The sequence below is a fragment of the Anolis sagrei genome, chromosome 2 (genome assembly GCF_037176765.1).
Source record: "Anolis sagrei isolate rAnoSag1 chromosome 2, rAnoSag1.mat, whole genome shotgun sequence".
Lineage (NCBI taxonomy): Eukaryota > Metazoa > Chordata > Lepidosauria > Squamata > Dactyloidae > Anolis > Anolis sagrei.
The window spans coordinates 42,551,179-42,569,168 of NC_090022.1; the positions used below are offsets into that span (position 1 = coordinate 42,551,179).

The 17,990-nt window shown below is 38.9% G+C and overlaps 1 long non-coding RNA gene across 1 annotated transcript in view; it reads right to left on the reverse strand.

Annotated features, from left to right (window-relative positions):
• Nucleotides 1-17,369, reverse strand: part of LOC137096388 (uncharacterized) — a 31,859-nt gene extending 14,490 nt beyond the window's left edge. The window contains exons 1-2 of the long non-coding RNA XR_010909424.1: nt 17,240-17,369; nt 16,050-16,146 (exon numbers count right to left, since the gene is read on the reverse strand). This is a non-coding gene — a long non-coding RNA (uncharacterized lncRNA). The remainder of the gene's footprint in view (nt 1-16,049; nt 16,147-17,239) is intronic.
• Nucleotides 17,370-17,990: the final 621 nt, after the last annotated feature.

Sequence of the window (17,990 nt, forward strand, 5' to 3'; positions counted from 1 at the left end):
CATCCTTTTTTTTCTTCTTCTCTAAACTTGCTCCAACTTGTCTACTTAGAATTAAGCAGCAAGAAAATCCAGATGAGGTCTAAAGCATGTAACATACACTAGAACTTTAACTTCCCTCCACTTGGGAACTACCCTTGTTCTTTGCTGCAGGATCACATTGCTAACCCTTGATTAGCATCATGGCTTTGCTAACTTATGACTAGCAAAACTCCCATGATCCTTTTTTATGGAGTGTAGTACTGCTGACTCATTTTTCCTCTATCGTATACATTTTTGCAGTTTGGTAAGGACCAGCAACATTCGGCATCAGAATGCTGTATAGCACTTCCTTACCACAAATTCCAGGATCCCAAAGGCTCTTTCCTTGGGTATTAAAATGGATAGCATAACTGATAGCATGAAAACAGTTCTTTCTGTATCCTTCAGTGAAATGTGAGGTGCTCTGGTAAAAAGGCATTTTCATTTAACCATAGATTGCAGGAAGGCGTACTGGTCAGGACTCATGTTATATGCAGGGGCGGCTGAACCATTAGGCGAATTATGCATTTGCGTAGAGCATCAATCCCCGAGGGGCGCAAGCCCAGGCAGGCTAGGGGCTCCCTCAGGAAGAGCGCCTCCTGGGGACACAGGCCTTGTGGCCTAGTGGAGGAGGAGGAGGAGGAGGGGAGGAGAAGGGCAGCAGGAGGATCATGTCTCCTGGCGGGGGCAGTCCTTCCTCCTCCTGAGGCGAAGGCGTGGCCGCCCAGGGCAGCTTGGTTAGGCCACAAGGAGGTGAAGGAGGCAGCAGCGGGGAGGGGGCCAGTTAGGCCCTCAGAGGAGGCTGTGGCAACATGTTTATTCCTCTCTTCGTGCTGCTGCTGGTGCTTCTTCCTCCTCCACCTCCTCCTCCTCGCTGCTGCCACCAGGGCCTTCCTTGCCGCCCTCAGCATGCCTCTCTTTGCTCCTGCTGCTTCTCTCCCACTCTGGCTCCTGCTCGGGAAGGAGAAGGCAGCGATGGCGGAGAAGGAAGGGGAAAATACTGTTTGCTTGAAATTTACCTTGAAAATTACCTAGGGCCAGCCCCGGTGATATATCATCATAATGTATAAGATGTTTTTAAACTTCTGGGTCTTCATAATGTCCAGCGTAGAAGTATTGTGAAGCCAGATGTTACATTTTTCTGGGAAATGCCCATCAAACGTTTTTCACATCCTGACACAATAGATTCAAAAAACAAGTTCGGTCCAATCCACTGTCATTCAGCTCCATGTTCAATCAATATTTGAACAAACACACAACTCCACATAACTGATACTTGAACATACTTAAAATATAACCCAGTTAACTACAGTTGTAATAAAAAAAATTGTGGCCTTTTTCTTATTGTGCTTGAATGCAAAGCAAAACACACAGATCAGGAAAGTAAAAGTAGCCAGCATGCCTAGGCAAACAATTGAATAGACCTATATTGAGCTCCCACTTATGTCTTCCACTCTAGCACTTTCCCTTTCATGGCAGTCCTCTTTCCATGATGGAAATGCAGCCCCCTTCCTCACAGCTGTATGAAATCCACATTGAACTGGATTATATAGCAGTGTGGGCTCAGATAATGCAGTTTAAAGCAGGTATTGTGGATAATCTACCTTGATATTCTGGGTTATATGGCTGTGTGGAAGGGCCCATAGTCTCTACCTGCCCTGGTGAAATAGCCAGGTCGCAACTGTCCCATCCCTGCTGTAACTGCTGTATAATTAGGCATGTCTCACAAGCATGCATGACTTCTTAACTTGGTCCAATATTTGTAATCCCTATTTGTGTGTGCTATATTTGCATCAAAATCATTCTTAAACCCCACCAAAAAATAACAAATTAATAATAAATAACTCTAACTTCCAAACAGTTCTATCTCCAGCTGTTTTTTTTAATTACGCATATACATTTCTGATGAATAATGGGTTTTCGCACAAATGTCCCCTGCCCCACTGAAGTGACTCCAAACCCACACCCATTTCTGGTTTATTTCTATTATGTTATGGAGTGATCTGGACTCATTTTCATCTTACCTGGATTCTACTGCTCTTCTTTCCCCCTCCTATTATGTAAATTAAAGTAGCTATAACTTTTCTATTTCTTCACACATCTGGATAAAATTGCAATGCACAATAGATCCTGAAGAGGGAATTAATTCTGACAAATTGCATACAGTTGGCTCTAGGGGTTTGTGTTTTAGGTAGCTTTGCATTTCCATTTTCAAACCTGTTGTTATTATTAAAAAATTAAAGGCATCTATTTATGTTGACCACTCTACCCTGCCAATTTATTTAAATTCAGTTTTAAAGTTTCAAGAAAATCTCCATATGTCTTTGTAGTGGAACAAATCCACTAAAATAGCAAAGACAGCACGTTGATAAGGAAGGAAGGCAGAAGGATTTGACAGTTGGAAAGCAATGCAGCACAGCTGTAATCTTCTGGTGTGAAGTAGAAGAATGTGACTTGTTAAAATAACATTTTTATTCTACCAGCAGCTGAAGCAGTGAGATCCAAAGATATAGGTTAGGAAGTGTTGTGACTGGGGAGGTGTGACTGGGGAGATGGTGCTTGCCAACCATTACTGGTGAAATTATCCTGACAAAGTGCATTTTTAGTCTTGTGATTTTTAATCACAAGAAGTGATTGAAGATGAATCCAGACTTACCTAAAGTCTCAGGATTTGGTAGGAGCTATAATTGTCAGGATTTCCCCCCTCATATCAACACTTGTACACATTCAATATAGAATTACAAAAAATGAAAACAATAACACAAAAATAGCTGAAATTCCACTTTTGATTTTGAAAACCTAGTTTTTTGTTTGTTTGTTTGTTTGTTTTAAAAAAAACTAGTACTGCACAGGGTTGGATGTATTCTATTAAAATGTAAATTTCTAGTACTAGTAACTTCTAGGATTGGTAACCTATATACCTGGATGATTGAGTAAATGATAAAGTATGGTCTGAAGAGTTTAGGGAATGAAATCTAAAAAAGCAGCCTTGGAGGACCTCATGAGGCCCCAGGGTCACGTTTCTCTTAGTCCTGTTGTGGTCCTCTTGCAAACTCAGAACATTGGATCAATGTATATGTAGATAGACAGCCTGAGTAAACAAGGTTATATCAAAATAGAATGATACAGAAATATGTTTGTGAAATCTAAACCGGATGGCTATGGGTGGGAAACCCTTAAAATGGGATCATGTTAGAGTTGGCAACCTTTGTGTGCCTATATCCACTAATCATTAGTTTGTAGCACAGTGGTTTTCTATTTGATTATTGTACCACACCAATAATCATGCAGCATTTTAGCTTGCCACCATTTCTACTCCAGTGGACCATACATTTGATTATGAACAAATATTTTCAGTTAAACTAGTTTTGCAGTTTTCAGTAACAACAGCTATCCAGTTTTCAGTAACAGCAGCTACCACCAACCTGCACAATCCTTCGATCCTCTAGGGAGGCTCTCCTTTCACCCCTTCCTCTATCTCAGGCACAACTTGTGGGAATGAGGAATAAAGCTTTCTCTGCTGTGCCCCCCCCCCCCCCCCGACTTTGGAACTCACTACCTGGTGAGATTAGGCAAGCCCCCACCCTAGCAGCCTTTAAGAAAGATCTGAAAACCTGGTTCTTCCATTGTGCCTTTGGAGAATGACTATTCATCCCATTTCTGTCTGTTCCATCCACAGTGTTGACCTTATGATGCACTTTCCCCCATCCTAAATTGAAGGCTTAACTGTACTGTTCGTCCTTTTTGGGCTCCTCTCAAATACACTTTTTCTGCTCCCACCTCATCCAAGGTTTTATCATTTTGTCTTGTCCATTTGGCCTGCCCACTGTGTTCGATTTTCTGCTATGCTATTTTGCTTTGTTTATTTTATTTTGCCACTGTATGTATTTTATTGTGATGTAACTTTTGTTGTTGTATTTTGTACTTTATTTTGCTGTATTGTATCTTTGGGCTTGGCCTCATGTTAGCCACCCTGAGTCCCCTTCAGGGAGATGGTAGTGGGGTATAAATAAAATTTGTTGTTGTTGTTGTTGTTGTTGTTGTTGTTATTGTTGTTTCTTTTTGTGCATGTCCCTTACATTGTATGAGCTTGGGACTAGCTGTTATTCAAGCTCTGCTTGCCAATTTGATTATTCATCTTAAGAGACACAGTACTTTCACATGTCCTAATATATCAAGCATTTGTAATCAAAAATGGTAGCTAAGAAAGGCATTTTAAAATATAGAACTTTGCCTCTGTCTTGGTGTTTGTTTCTGTTTCTATCTATCTCTGTCTCTCTTTCTTGCATGCACACAAACTGGAATGTTCAGCACTGCCTTAGGGTCACCATAAGTCAGAAACAACTTGAAGGCTCAAAGCAACAACAGCAGCAATATGGGATGGAGAAATATCGCCAGTCATCTGAGCTTCTGCATCCTGTGAGACATTAAGTTCCAGTCAGATGAGACATAAAATATCTAAAAATTGCTTCAATGTATTCTTTAAAAAGACTTTTCTATCAAGAGAACAGAATTAAAAGGAAAACTCATTTGGAACATATATTCTACCCCTTAGGGATGAAAGTAAAATCTTTCAATATAATAAGCAAACTCCCCTATGCTGAGTCTTGCATATAAGTCTAAAATGATCACTTAACTTGGGAAGCAGGGTACAGAGAGAAGACTTCCTATTCCTAAACGAACCATCATTTCATTAAAATTGTGTACCCTGCTGCACCACCAGGATAATTGAGTAAGACAAGATCACTGTGATGACACTTACAAATAGAGAAGTCTTGACTTGAGCCATAAAATATTCAAAATGCTGACCTTCTCCACTCCACTTTTAAGTTGAACGACCAGTTATGATAGGTCGAATGAATTGTTTCAGATAAATGGGGCTGTTCAGAATTATCGCTTTTGGTACATCGGCTGCTGACTGCCAAGATACATGCTGAGAAGGAAGATGGATGTTTCAGGGCATCAGAGCCATTTTCCCTGGTAAGACATAGGAACAGGGTGGTTGAAAATAAATGTAATACTTCTGTCTTGGACTTATTGACAAAGGAACATAACAGAAAGGTGTTCATTTTGACTATACAATGATGAGAGTTAGCTCTATCATTTAGGAAGTGTGCAGTGGTTGTGCCAAGTGGTATATGACTTAAGGGGACAGTTTAGTAATGGTAGAAATATATGTCCCCTGATAGTGACTCTCCTTCAGATTGCAGCTCTGCATGTTAAATGATACAACTTTCCTTGCATGCATGCATGCATATGTACATACATGCATGGAAGTAGGTAGCTTGCTGCTTTCTCTTGAAGGAAGATTATTTCCTTCTGTCATGAGTATTATAAAAAGATTCAGCAACTAATGAATCAGTTTTCACTAAAGTGTCAGCCTCTGAAACCGTAATGGGAAATGAGGATACCATCTCATCTTTACCTCAGGTTGCAAAATGTTTATCTAAATTAAGGGTGGCTAACTGAGGTATATCTTTGGGACAGTTTTATGCCCCAGCACCCTCTGGGACACCTATGAACTGCTGAAATATGAAGCACTTCCTCCCAAAGTGGCTAAAAACATACCTCTGGTTCTCAAAGTAAATTTGGATGGTAAGCTAAGCACAACAGAGAGGCCTTGCAATCTATTTGAAAGGTAAATTGTTGCACCTATATCAAGGCTTGTTCTGGAGATCAAAGGTATCTTACTTCTGAGTGAGAAAAATAAGTCTTTAAACCTGACCACTGATAAAATTGGCTTCATTCTTACAGTATATATACAATTGTTTGATTGGGATTTCAAGCTTATTTGTTTTTCAGGTAGACTGACTCAGTCAAGGAAGACACAGCCCTACATTTGCAAGACCTGAGCCAGGCTATTAAATAGCTGAATCTCTTGGCCACCAAACATTGAAACTGACTTGATGGTAGTTAATAACAATATCCTGAGATCCTTTAATAATGTGTGGCTTATGAATATTTAAAAATATAAAAATAAGCTGTTAATTATCTTTATGCACAATGATTGCATTTGCACACATACACACACACATGGATACACAATTTGAGTCTCTTTAAGAGAGAAAAAATAGCATATAAATATCAATAATAATCCTTTGCTTAATTTCTGCTTTGTGTATAAAATGTATTTTATAGAAATAAATTTTAATATGTAGTTTTTACAATTTTCATGTGTTTTAATTATTCTGTAACCTGTCTTGAGCAACAAGGAGAGGAATTAAAAATTAAATTATTATTATTATTATTATTATTATTATTATTATCATTATCATTATTAAAGTCAACAACAGGAATATGCTCTAAATACTGTTTTAATATTTGTATATTTATATATTTTAAGTTATATACTTCTAGTTGTGAGCCGCTTTGAGTCTCCGTATGGGGAGAAAAAGTGGGATATAAATAAACAAAATAATAAATAAATGCATACATAAATATTAGGCCTGGGCGGTTTCGTTCGTTAATTTTGTAATTCGTTAAATATTCGTTATTTTTAGCAATTACGAAATGAATACAAAACATTTTTTCAAACCCGGAAGGGTTTTTCAATAACGAAATGGCATCCTCCATCCTTTTTACGAGCTTCCGCCCGTTTCGGAAATGGGATGGAGGATGCTGGTGCCTGGGAGCCAATCCGGCGCTCCCAAGCACTCAAGCAGTGCACCGTGGCTGATTTTGATTGGCCGGGAAGCCCTTTAAAAGTGGCTCCGCATGGCCGCTTTGCTCATTGTTGCGGAGGCGAGGGAGAAGGGAGGTCCGGGAGGGCGGCTTGCATTGGCTTGCATTGGCTTGCATTGGCTTGCATTGGCTTGGTTGGCTGGCTAAGCTGGATTTCCTTGCATTGATTCCTTAATTCCTTAATTCTGTTGTTGGGAGAGCGAGGGCGGTTTTTGTTAATTTGTTAATTTTCCATTTTTAAATATTTTTGAAAAATACCTTTCTTTTATTCTTAAAAAAAATAAAAAAATATTCTTAAAAAAGGAAAGAATCTTGTGAGCCTGTGTGTGTGTGTTTCCCCATGTCTTGTGGCTGTTGGCTCCACAGCGGGGAGAGCATTTTGTTAAGTTTCCATTTTTAAATATTTTTGAAAAATACCTTTCTTTTATTCTTAAAAAAAATCAAAAAATATTCTAAAAAAAGGAAAGAATCTTGTGAGCCTGTGTGTGTGTGTTTCCCCCTGTCTTGTGGCTGTTGGCTCCACAGCGGGGAGAGCATTTTGTTAAGTTTCCATTTTTAAATATTTTTGAAAAATACCTTTCTTTTATTCTTAAAAAAATCAAAAAAATATTCTTTAAAAAAGGAAAGAATCTTGTGTGCCTGTGTGTGCGTTTGTCATTTGTGTAGTTCCAACCAGTGTGCTCCTTTTGCCAACAGAAAGTGCTATAATACAGTGCTCGCTCATTATTTGTGTAGTTCCAACCAGTGCGCTCCTTTTGCCAACACAAAGTGCTATATAATACAGTGCTCGCTCATTATTTGTGTAGTTCCAACCAGTGCGCTCCTTTTGCCAACACAAAGTGCTATATATAATATAATACAGTGCAATTAGCACGAATAACGAAATTTCGTAAATGCTTTGCGCATGCGCTAACGCGGTGCGCCATCTTAACGAATCGATTCGTTATTAGTGATGCATACAAATAACAAAATTTCGTAAATGCTTTGCGCATGCGCCAACGCGGGCGCCATCTTAACGAATCGATTCGTAAATATTTACGAAATTTCGTAAATACCGAACTTTTTTAAGGGAAAATTTTGTAATTATTTTAAATATCGAAACAAAAAAAAACCCAATTACAAATCGATTTTAGAAACAAATTTTTCCGTTGTTACCCAGGCCTAATAAATATATCTAGAGTTTTCACAAGGATTGTAGTCCCCAAACTAGACACAAGAACTAGACACACCATAGAAGTATGCTGGAAGAACTGGGAAATACCTAGATTGAATACCACTCTAGCATTTTTAGGTCCTCTGGAGTGATCCTTTTCCCGGATGAAGCACACCATAGAATTTGGTGAGAGTTAGGAGAATTAGGAGAGAATGCCTCTAGAACAGGGCCATATAGCCCGAAAAAACCTACAACAACACACCATAGAATCACACTGAAAAATCTAGACAATGCCTATGTAGAACAATTGTTTCAGATGGGAAAAAGAAAACTTATAAATATTGGTAATACCCTCTTCAAAAACGTGATATAGATTTGTTTTGTTTTTTTTTTAAAAAAATCCTCCCAATCCCATTATACTGTTAAGGATGCAAATGTTGCTAATTTTGTTCCTGAAAGAAACAATGAATACTTTAAATAATACCTTCCCATTGTGTACAAAAACTGTACAGATTTTGAAGCCTATCTCAATTCAAGACTCATTCTGCACAAAACTGACACATGGTATTGGAGTATGAAAAACAGTGTATTATGCATAAGTAACAGTATTTTCCATGCAGAAAACAATATTTATACATAGAAGCATAGAATAACAGAGCTGGAAGATAAGGAGGAGGTTTGTTTTCTGCTCCCTTCTATTATACATGCTCCCTCCTATTATGATGCCTCCTCTCAAACTTTTCTTCTTCAGGCTAAACATGATCAGCTCTTTAATCCACTCCCCATAGCACATTATATCTAAACCTTTGATCATTTTAGTCGCCCTCCTCTGGACACATTCCAGCTTGTCAATAACCATCCTGAATTCCTTCTATATTCAATATCTCTCTTGAATATAGAGATTACTTTCTGAACAGAAAACGCTGTTGCTCATGCCAAAATATTGTAACATTTGTATAGTGTAAGTCCCCAAATCCCCATCAATCCTCACCAGGATTTTTTGATGTTCGAGGTTTTTATAATGTAAATATTTTTTTTTTGCATTTTCTCTTTATTTTCATTAAAGCCTTCTAATCAAGGGGAAAGAAGAAAGCACAAAAGCTGGGTTGCAGCTAAACATAAAAAAAACCAAGATTATGGCAACAAGAATGATTGACAACTGGAAAATAGAGGGAGAAAATGTGGAGGCCGTGACAGACTTTGTATTTCTAGGTGCAAAGATTACTGCAGATGCAGACTGTGGCAAGGAAATCAGAAGATGCTTACTTCTTGGTAGGAGAGCAATGTCCAGTCTCGATAAAATAGTAAAAAGCAGAGACATCAGACTGGCAACAAAGATCCGCCTAGTCAAAGCCATGGTATTCCCTGTAGTCACCTACGGATGTGAGAGCTGGACCTTAGGGAAGGCTGAGCGAAGGAAGATCGATGCTTTTGAGCTGTGTGCTGGAGGAAAGTTCTGAGAGTGTCTTGGACTGCGAGAAGATCCAACCAGTCCATCCTCCAGGAAATAAAGTCCGGCTGCTCACTGGAGGAAAGGATACTAGAGACAAAGTTGAAGTACTTTGGCCATCATGAGGAAACAGCAAAGCCTAGAGAAGACAATTATGCTGGGGAAAGTGGAAGGTAAAAGGAAGAGGGGCCGACCAAGGGCAAGATGGATGGATGGCATCCTTGTGACTGGATTGACCTTGAATGAGCTGGGGGTGGTGACAGCTGACAGGGAGCTCTGGCGTGGGCTAGTCCATGAGGTCACGAAGAGTTGGAGACGACTGAACGAATGAACAACAACAACAATGGGCAAAATATTAGAGCTTTTATATTCTGGAAAATGAAAAGTGTTTTCATTCATGGAAACATTTGCCTTCTAGATTTTTCTATGGCTTTCTTCCCCCACCAAAAAAAAAAAATCACCACAAAACATTATATTTTCTTTCTCACCTCAATCACATAACATTCTATTTTTATACATCAATTTGCTCCTACACATCAACAACTGAAAACCAATTTTTTATAATTAGTGCAATCTGGCTTTTTGCATAGTAATCTTTCCCCAGTGCACCCATTGCTTTGTGGATTTGTGTTTGAATAGAACTGATTCTCTGGTTCAATAGAAGTTAATTCAGAGAACTGCTACGTTTTAAAAACAAAACCGATTTTTAGGGAATGATGGTGGAATAAAGACAGTCATCTATTCATTGATGCACAAAAGTTGCTAACTGATTTTGAAATGGCTGCTTTTAAATTACCTTGTATTTATATCAAACCTTTTTCATTTCCTTTTTCTGCACAGCTATCCATCTTTGCCATATTACTTTCCTGTTGTGAACAGCTAGATTTGTTTGTCATCAGCTAATAGATCACCAGTTTGATTAATATGAAGCTCATAAACATGAAGAACATGAGATGGTGTTGACATATATCTACAATGGCAATTAACCTGTGATTACCTTATTTTCTATGATGAATAGCATTGCAGCACACTGACTTTAACATAACCCTATCATGATTTCAACATGGGCTTGACTTGAGTTTTCTTCTCTCAAAAAGGTTTTTTAAAAGTTTCCTGAAGTGTTTTTTTGCAACATTAAACAATAGTGTGCCCCATGTTATGAAGGTGTTACCTCTTAATTTCTCTTCTCAAAATTACACATACCCAGTTCCCTAAACTGTTCCTCATTGGGCTTGGTTTTTAAACCACAGTATTCCAGGTGAGGTCTGACCAAAGCTGAATAGAGTGAGCCTGTGGCTTCCCTTTATCTAGGCACCACCAAATTTGAAAATGACACAACTTTTTGGTGGTTAATAGGGCCTGATAAAACCAAGTTATTTTCTGCATTTGCACAGAGGAAAAATTGTCAGGACACATGAAAGATGATTAACACTTAGCTTGGCAGATTACATGTGAAAACGATCTATAGGTCTTCATAGACTACAAATTAAGTAAGAAAAACCAGGTCATGAAGATGCAAAGGAAATTAATGTAGTCACCTTGAAGTCTCTTGACCTCAGGTAGTACATAAATATCTTAATAAATGCATGGATGAATAATAAATAGTAATAAGCTGGATCAACAGTTATACACTACAGCGAATATAGTGTCCACATCAAAGAAAATAATGGAACCACTCTGCTATTGTTTCAGCTGGAGTACTATGTATATTTCTGATAATCAGTGTTTAAGAAAAGCATTAACAAGCTTGAATGTGTCCAAAGAATGAACAAATTTTCTAAAGGGTCAGAAAACTAAGCCACATGAGGAACAGTTTAGACATCCGTGTATGTTTATTCTTTGCCCAAAGAGAAGACTGAGAAATGATATTATAACTTCTTTCAAATAGCCAAGGCCCTTTCTACAGATCTGTATAAATTCAGATTATCTGCTTTGAACTGATGTTTATCTGACTTGATATTCTGGATTATATGGCAGTGTAGAAGGGCCCTGAAACTCTCTTAGATGGAAGGTGGACTAAGCTTGTTTTCTCCTCTGAGCATAGGACATTACTAGAGTTGGATAGGTTCAGTTTGGAAAAGCCTAAAAGTCGTAAAAATCTACCGACTTTGGGCTTCTGAAGCAGTTTTGAACCACGCAGGAAAAGTAGGAAGGGTAAATCCGAATTTGAACCACTTACCTTTTTTTTTTTTTTTTTTGGTAAATATTCCATAATGTTTGGATGTCTTCTAAGGTTATTTTAATTTTCACAACCATTAAGCAACTTTGGTAAAGGCAAGGGAATTTTTAAAATCTATTTTTTTTCTTCCGGCGGATGTGGCTAATCACAGCCATCTTTAACTGTAGTTTGTGAAGGTCAGGCCCCCAGTGGTAGAGATTGCAAAAGGCCCTGCTCTTAAACTACATTTCCCACAATGCATGCCTGCACATTAGCCAAAATTGCCAAGCAGCTGTCTTTGTCTAATGCGGAGGAGGAGGAGGAGGAGGAGGAGACAATACACTCTCTGGATGGCCACGTTGCCTCCTCCTCCTCCTCTTCTGCATTAACAGCTGAGGCAGGCATGTAGTGGAAAAACCCCTCAGTCAGGCTGAAGCCCAGCAGTGGGAGCAAAGTGACACCTGAGGGCTGCCCTCCGTAGGTGCTTGGCTCCCACTGCCAAGCTTCAGCCTGACCGAGGGGCTCTTCCACTCCAGGCCTGCCTCGGCTGTCAATGCTGAGGAGGAGGAGGAGATGATACACTCGCTGGATGACTGTGTTGCCTCCTTCTCCTCCTCCTCCGCATTGACAGCCGAGGCAGGCCTGGAAGAGCCCCTCAGTCAAGAGCGGCCTAAGTGGAAGAGCCCCTGAAGGTTCCCCAGTGCCAGTGCTGTTTTTTTTCCTACTGTGCATGCGTATCTGCTAGGCCTGGGTAACAACGGAAAAATTTGTTTCTAAAATCGATTCGTTTTTTGGGTTTTTTTGCGTTTCGATATTTATAAGAATTCCGAAATTTTTCTTTTAAAAAGTTCAATATTTACGAAATTTCGTAAATGTTAAAAAAAATGAAACATTAACGAAACAAATACGAAACAATAACGAATCGATTCGTTAATGGCGGACGCGACCGCGCAATATGCTAAAAAACCTCCATATGGGACAGGGGGAACTTCTGAAGCTTCCCTCTCCCTCTGTTGTTGACTGTTGGTGTGATATTATAATTTTTTTTCACTAATTAAACAAAAAACAACTATAAAACTTGCCCCAGACATGCAGAAATAATAACGAAACGACCTCAAACCAATAACGAAACGAATACAATGACGAATCCGAAGCATTTACGAAAAGAAATTAAAAATTCATTTCGTTTTAAAGTTGCTCCAGAATGGTTCATTATCACTTCGTTATCGCTTCATTATTAAAAAAAATAAGGAATTTTTGACGAATTACGAATTAATGAAACGAAACCGCCCAGCCCTAGTATCTGCCATTAAGGAAGCTATTCCGAAGTTTCAGAAAGTTTTGAATTATTTTTTCAAAAGGAAGTGACTTTAGAATCAAATCACCAGCGCCCCCTACATCTGAAATGAGTTTTTGAACCATTTTTTAAATCAACCAAGCCCAGTGGAGTCAGATGATGAGAAATAAGATTTCAATGAAATATTACCTGATGATAAGATCTTTTCAACAGTAGAATGGTCTACCTCATAATCGTTATAGCTCTTAATATATGTGGTGAAGATATTGTATAAAATTGTCTTCCACATCCTAAGATATTTAGCACTGAAGCATTGGACTAGACGGAGGGGGAGCATGGAAAACGCCATGCAGACATATTCTGAAATGCTAAATTATATCTTGCAAATTGGCAGTTAAGCAAATTGGGGAGAATTGCACCCAGGCTTAAATTTTCTACTGGGAAGTGGTTTTTAATTAAAACCAGCCTGACTGCATTGTGTTGCCAGTGTCATGCCCCTTTCCTTCACTGGGATCCCCTTGAGTTACTCTTCATTTACACCAGCATAATCAATTTTTGCAATCAGGCATGCTATCTTTCATTGCCAATTTGATTTTCTCCTTTCCTGGGCTATTCTAATCCCAAGATGTACATGCAAAAGTCTTTTATATAGTACAGGTGAAAGGGGGACTGCTAATTAAGGCTGATTAGTCACTGTCATTCCTCTGTGAACTAGCTGGTGACATTAGAACAATTCATCTTATTCACTCTCAGGGTCACAATTTAAGCTACTGAACCTATCAGAATAAACACCCATAATCACTCTGTAACCATTTCATCACAATTTAAACTGTATTTTATTCCCACTTCCTTTTCCAAAGCTGCCACTCGGAGCACACTCTACATGAATTTCTTCTCGAGCGTTACGGAATATATCACAGTGGATCACATACATCTTAGTTGAGAAACATTTTTGTCATTCCAGACAGCTCTTGGAAATGTATGATCTCTCATATCTCTGCCACACAACCTATCAAGTTTGGCTTCATCATGCTAGACAAAAAGCTCTCCTTGGGGGAATCTGCAATTGACATTCTCGCAGGAGATGGCAATTATGTTACAGAAATTAATAGGGCGTTGCCAAAACTGAGTTGTTTAAACATAATCCAATACAACAGTATGAAGTACATAAAAACAAATTAATTAACCTCAGATTTACTAGTGGGTAGCAGAGGACTCGTGGTAAGGAAACCTGAATAATAAAATAGGCAACCAGGCTGGCACATCCTGCTAAGTGTAAATGATATTGTCCAGATAAACAAGGAACATAGTAACAGAATACATGTTTTGCATACAGAAAGTTCAGGATCACTCTATGCCATTTTTACAAATAAGATAGAAGTGGAAGAAAGGAAATACATGAAAAATATCCACTATTAAGGGGTTTTTAAAGGGCTTCACCGATCAGAAACAAAATGAAACATGGAAAACTATGCAATTTTCAGTCAGAAATGAGTAAATAGTACACCAGTGATATGTTCTGTGAAATAATTGAATGTCAACAAAATCCAGGCAGTCCGACTTACAAATGACTCATAGTTAAGAATGGGAGTGAGACATCAGGAAGTTGTTGACAGAGTCCCCCATGATTTTCTTGCAAACAATCTATCCAAATGTGGGCTAGGCAGTGCTACAACAACAACAACATAACAACTTTATTTCTATACTGCCACCATCTCCCAAAAGGGATTTGAAGCATTTTACAAAGCAGCACATGATGGTGCCACACAAAACACAAAAAATACATCCGCATTTATAAATATCAATAACAATACCAATTGACATGAAACACGTCACTTACAGAACTTAAAAAAATAAAAACCAACTCAATTTAAATAAAATAATCAATAAACTGCAGCAGTGGATCTGTAAACGGTTATGTGACCAAACCCAAATAGTTCCACTTCATCCTGGAAAGAAGAGATTAGTGGGGTGCCTCAGGATTTGGTCCTGGGCCCAGTATTAAACATCTTTATTAATAACTTGGATGAAGGCTTAGAAGGCATGCTTATCAAGTTTGCAGATGACAACAAATTAGGATAGCTAATGCTCCAGAGGACAGGATAAGAATTCAAAATGACCTTAACAGATTAGAGAGCTGGGCCAAAACAAAATTAATTTAAACAATGACAAATGTAAAATATTACACTTGGCAGAAAAAAAATGAAATGCAGAGATACAGAATGGGTAATGCCTGGCTCAACAATGTACATGTGAAAAAGATCTTGGAATCTTCATGCACAATAAGTTGAAGATGAGCCAACAGTGTCATCATATGTCAGGCCCTGTCCACATTTCTCCTGAAGTGGAGAAGTGTCAAAATGCACTTCTTTTTCTTCATGGGGAGGAAAGTATTTTTCGGGTAGCTCTGCACTTTCTTCTGGAACTACCCACACTTTCCTTCCTTTTCCCCTTATGATGGGGGAAAGAATGGCAACATGCATTGTCATCCTTTCTCCCATCTGATGGGGTCCCCCCATGTAATGGGAGAAGGAGGGAGGGCATGTGGGGTGCCACAAGGCACCCTACACATTTTCTTTCACCGGTAACTGCCAACACAATGGCATGGCCTCTAAACAGAACTCCCTAAACAGGAGAGTGTCAGCATTTTGTAGTGCTATGGTCCATGAAATTGGCTTTTTGAGACATCTATGTGACATTATCATGGGTGGTCAATGATTCATGGAATCACTCAATCTATGACTCTGTGAATGGAGCACCCTCAAAAGATTAAGGAGGATTTGAAGGGCTGGCAAAAGTTTCTTGAACCCTACAATTGGATTTCCTTTTGACAAGATAACTGTGCATCTGGGACACAGGATCTATAGCAGCCATGAGCAAACTTCAGTCCTCCGGGTTTTTGGGACTTCAACTCACACAATTCCAAATGGTAAGTAAGCTAGCTGGGATTTCTGGAAGTTGAAGGCCAAAACACCTGGAGGGGTGAATTTTGCCCATGCTTGAAGTACAGGATGTAAAGTTTACTTTCAAGGGAACTGGTTCATGTGGTTGTTGAAACTGGCTCAAGGAAACCTGCTTCAGACTTGATGTTCTTGGGGTTTTGTCATGTTGTTGATGCTGTCTGGATTTGGGTGAAGGAGTTAGCCAATTCTTCTTTTAATTTTTTGTGTGATAACCTGGATAAATTATAGGTGATCGATGGCATGTCTCCCACTTCCCCAATTGTGTTATGAGTTCTGTGCAGTTAATTTGACATGTAGGTAGATTTTGATCCATTTAGACAGGGAGTTACCTCTTGCCAATGTCTGATCTCATTGTAAAAAGCATTTTGGCAGAATGCGGAGTGATATCCTGGATCTCTGGCCGTTTTGAGAGAAGTCAAATGTAATCTAAAGTACAAAGCAGATTTTTTTCTACAAACCCCCTCTGTTCTACTCATTGTTACATTCAGAAGATCAATCAGTGCTTAACTATCTTGTTTACTTCTACTGAATGAAGACCTGTCAAACTAGTATTGAGCAATTTCCACAGAACTGGGCAATTATGTTTATATTTCTTTGTATTTTAAAGAAAGAAAATGTTGATACTTGATTGCAAAACCCCGTGGGTGCAACTTCATGGTTTTAATCTCCTCAGACTATATAAAATCATTACCAGCATTGGAAGAATTACAGGCAGAGATCATGTTCACTCGCAAACTCTTTGCACATGAGGCACAAGCTTTGCACCTCAAGCACACAAGTCCTTTAAAAATACCACAGAATATAATAAGGTCAGCTTTTGCTCTTCCTAGAGGTGTTTCCCTCATTTGATGTCAACCAGGAACAGGTTAAATATAGAAAGGAAAGACAAAGCAAATGCAGCATTTCTATTAAGTCAATCTCTAAAGGCAGACTCCAAAGAGCTCACAGAGAAAGAGAGGGAAATCTCCAAAGGGAAAAGCCATAGAATCTCCAAATAGTCACCAGAGAAAGAGACACTCTCTACAGTAGGCATCCTCAAACTGTAGCCCTCCAGTTGTTTGGACCTCCAACTCCCAGAAACCTTAGACAGCTTGTTCAATGATCAGGTATTCTGGGAGTTGGAGGCCCAAATAGTTGGAGGGCAGCAGTTTGGAAATGCCTGCTCTAAAGGATCTTCTTTGCATGATCCCTTTCATCAAGAACTTTATCCAAAGGGGATGTTTCTGGCAGATATCTGGACATCAGAAACAACTTTGTCAGAACACCAAAACACATTAAGGATCCGGAATTCCAAGATGGATCAGAGAATATGGGGACATTGGTACAATGACCTGATGATACTTTGTGCCCTGCTGTTGTTGCAGAAATATGTGTGGGTTAGAAAAGATAGACTATAGTTGCTGTTATGTCATGCAGACTTTTCACTCCTTTTTACATATCATTTTTGGCTTTGCAGAGTCTACAAGTGGTTAATCTAAAAGGATGTGAACCACCTCCCCGGAGTATTGATTATACTCACATTTCTAATGCTGTTGTTGTTTTCTGTTATATTCTAGGTCCATTTGTGAAAGCAAAATGTCCTGATCTGTAGCCACATCATGATGTATTGCATAGTGTTCCAGGTCCAAAATTACTACTTCAAAGCTCAACTGAGGTGAAACGGCTATCACAGAAAGGCCTTCATTGGAATGGTTTGTTGCCTCACTTAGTCAAAGTGCATATTGGCCTCCTCCTATACTGGGGGGGGGGGGGGGTGAGTACAATGTTGGTACTGTCTGCTATTTTGCCATAGCAAACTTTGATCTATGCTTGATTTAGCTTGGAAGGTGATAAACAGGTAGATAGATAATGCCTTGGGCAATGTGTTGGATCACTTTCCTCCAGTTTAGAATGTCTTTTTTCTCTCTTCTTTTCCCAACCTCCAAATTGCTCATAACATTTCAGAAAGATTTAGATTCAATAAAAATATGATTCCCACTTCTAACGGAGACAAAGTTCATTGGTTTTTACAACATTGCTAAGTGATTGTTTTACATTTGTCTGTTGGTCTTTGCAAAACACAAAAACCAGGGGAATGCCAGTTACGAAAAGAACAAATATGAGGCATAAAAATGAAAGAAAGAAATCCTCATTTTACTAGGGACAATCAAGTTTTAAAGCATACCTTAAAACTTAGCAATACTAAGATTATACACAGATTTTTTTTGCCTCCTTTGTTTATGCCAAATGCATTTCTGCAAGACTATCTTGCTCAGAGTAATAAGTGCCAG